The following is a 3,417-nucleotide window of genomic DNA, read 5'->3' on the forward strand; positions in this document are numbered from 1 at the left end:
GCCGCCATGTTGGTCTACGAGGGGACCTTGTCTTAGAAGGCATTACAGGGGAGACTATTTCTCAGAGGACTGCGTGGAGCAGAGCCTTGCTGGGGTCAGCGGATACAAAGACACTGAGGTTTAGGCCTGGAGTAGTGGCACACACCTTTAATCCTAGCACTTGGTGCATGGGAGGCAGAGGCAGGCGGATCTCTGTGCGTTCGAGGGCCAGCCTGGTCTATATACATAGAGAGCAGCTGTCTGAAAGAAAGAAAGAAAGAAAGAAAGAAAGAAAGAAAGAAAGAAAGAAAGAAAGAAAGAAAGAAAGAAAGAAAGAAGAAAGAAAGAAAGAAAGAAAGAAAGAAAGAAAGAAAGAAAGAAAGAAAAAGAAAAACCAAAACTACAAATCCACAAGAAAACAATCCACGGGATAGCATGGCCAGGTAGTAAAGCTCCATTGTGGGACCAGAGCTGGGTTAGGCATCATGGGGCGTCTTCGGCTTCTGTGCTAGAGGCCTGGCATCTTATATGGCACACTATAACCTCAGCGTCGACTCCATGGGCTGAGCAGAGGTCTCCTTTCCAAGGGCAGAGACTGAGCCATTTGCTCAAGGCTGCGCAGCTGTGGAGAGCAGGGCTGAATGGGAACCGAGGCCGTGGAACTCCAGGCTGTGTGTCCCTGAGACCCGACCTAGTCTCTCAGGGCCACAGGTGTCAGAGGAGCATCCTCAGCTCCTTTTTTTCACCTGACCTGGCCTCCCATGTTCCCACCGGAATACTCTAAGGACACAGAGAACTGCTCCTTGGGCTTAACCAACCCTGGGATTTCACCTTTGCCCTGAGAGGGGTGGGGCGCCCCAAGGAGGCAGAAACCAGAAAAATGATAAAAAGCAGCCCCTGAGTAGGGTCATACTCCACCCAGGACATGAGTGTGGTTTTACATGACCACTGTAGTCCCCGTTATCCCCCTGTCGCAGCCAAGGCCCAGAGAAGGCAAGTCATTCTCCTGGGGCTGCCCAGAATGTAAACTTTGGAGTTTTAATCCACCGAGGTCCCCAGCAACCTAAGCCACTTACAGTCCTACAGTTACGCCTCTGGGGATCTTCCCAGACCTGTGACAAGATGACAGAATTCTGTTCAGCTGTGGCTGCCTCCCCCTTCCCTCCCTCCCTTGCTTCTCTGTCCCAGCCTGCTACCACAATCTGTAGCCAACATATGTCTCCAAAAGGCAACAGAGCAGCCTTCCTCTGAGGCTTTAAAATACGTAATAGTATTCCGTAAGGGCTGAGTCGGCTTCTGGAAGTATCTCTCAGTTTATTTAATCCCAGCACATTGGAAAACCATCTCCAAATAGATAGTTTTCAACAGCAGAAACCTTGGTGGGCTGTGTCTCATGTGTCTCCTGAAGGAGGCTTTTCCTGTGCCTATAAACTCAGCCCTCCAGTGCCACAAAGCTCCGAGGTCCAGCACTGTCTTTCTGGAGCCTCGCATTGCTGGACCTGAGCCTATCGGATCCAGCCAGTGACATCTTTGGGCCATGCTGGAGTGTTCCTGAGGGCTGGATGCTAGGGCCTCGCTCCCAAGTTTGTTCCCAAATGTACCAGTAAACCCATAAGCAGATTGATAGGCAGACTCCACTGCCTGCTGCAGGGCTGAGCTAGGCCCCAGCCTTCAGATGCAGACACACAGATTTAAAACCAACGACAACTGACCACTAGGCATGCTGGCAGCCAGGACACTGTTTCTGGGCAGGATTTCCAAAACCTGTGGCTTCTAAGACCAGAGACCAGGTTGGCAGGGCTAAAGGTGGAAGTCTCCTGGCATTAAAGCTGGATGTGACCAGGGACAAAGGACCCCATGCTATCTCTGGTCTGCTGCCTCCTGCCCAAACCCTAGCTCTCCAACAGCTGGGGGGGGGGCTTTGATCATCACCCCACAGATGTGGATGGCTCGTAACGAAAAAGTCCCAAGGGACCTGGGCCTTTGTTGCAGACACCCAGCCCCAGGACAGCAGCTCCTGTGTATTTCTCAGTGCATCTGCCAAATCAGGCAGGGAGACCAGGGGCACCAGGTGCCCGGAGTGGTAGCCTGCTGAGTTCTGTGAAAGTCACCCAGCTGCCAGTACCATGCAGGAAGGCCTAGCAGACCCTGCTCCTGTCCCTCACTCTACCCTACCCTCTCCCGCCTGTTCAGCAGCCAGCTCCGTCTGCAGGCAGGCAGAACTCCACCTTGCACAGCCCAAAAGGCCAGAATGAGGACCAAGGCAGAAATGCCTGATTGCTGAAAATAGACCAGTGGAGAGGCTTTCCAGCGGGGAGGCCCGAGGCGCCCTTTCCTGAATGGCACTATCTTCCCTTTTGTGCTCTCAAATGCCACCCAATCGCACAAGGCCACCAAAGCCAGAAGGAGAAGGCAGAGAGGGATTGCCTGGGGCGCTGGCCTCTGGGCTGCCTGCCAGGGCTGTCAGGCAGCCCAGACTTCAATACCAGCAAGCGAGGAGACAAGAAAACAGCTCTCCCAGAAAGGCTCACAAGTGTGCGGGGATGTGACCTGTCTTGTGCAGCGACAACAGTTCACCCACACGGGGCTGTCTGCCCACAGGCTCACCCCCACCTGGTGGTCACTAATGAGGCCTGGCAGCCAGTGGAGCCTCATGCAGCGTGCTGGCCCAGCTGGTGGCCCAAGTCCCCAGTAACTAATGAGCCGAGCCCACCCCTTCCTCTGTGACCAGTGGGGGACCACAGTGAGGGGCGATGTTTTGTCAAAGGGCATCTCCGGCATTCCCTGGGTCCCCAGGACAAGGGAGGGACACAAAAAATCCGTGGTCAGTTCCCCCAGTGATGTGGCTGTGCCCCAAAGTATTTTTGGAAAGATGTCCCAAGCAGCATTATTTTCAGTATTTATTCTCTTTAAAAATTTTATTGGGGGCGGCGCTGGGAAGATGGCTCAGTGGTTAAGAGTACGTGCTGCTCTTTCAGAGGACCTGGGTTGAGTTCCCAGCACCCATGTCAGGTGGCTCTCAACAGTTTACAGCCCCAGTTCTAGAGACTCTGACACTTCCAGGGCGTGTGCACACATGCGGTGTGCAGACAGACAAGCAGGCACACACGCATAACATAAACCTAATATTTTTTTTACAGAATTAAACAAATGTAACACATCTTTATATAGTTAAACAAATGTAACACACCTTTATACAGTTAAAGCAGTATTTCACAACATAAACAATGTAACATATCTTTTACATAGTTAAAGTAATATTCCACCACAACCCATACATTAAATGCTTTCTTTTATAAGTTGCCTTGGTTATAGTGTTTTGTAATGGCCTTAGAAAAACCAACCAAGGGCTGGAGAGATGGCTCAGAGGTTAAGAGCATTGCCTGCTCTTCCAAAGGTCCTGAGTTCAATTCCCAGCAACCACATGGTGGCTCACAA

This window comes from Microtus ochrogaster, linkage group LG2, assembly GCF_000317375.1.
Source record: "Microtus ochrogaster isolate Prairie Vole_2 linkage group LG2, MicOch1.0, whole genome shotgun sequence".
NCBI lineage: Eukaryota > Metazoa > Chordata > Mammalia > Rodentia > Cricetidae > Microtus > Microtus ochrogaster.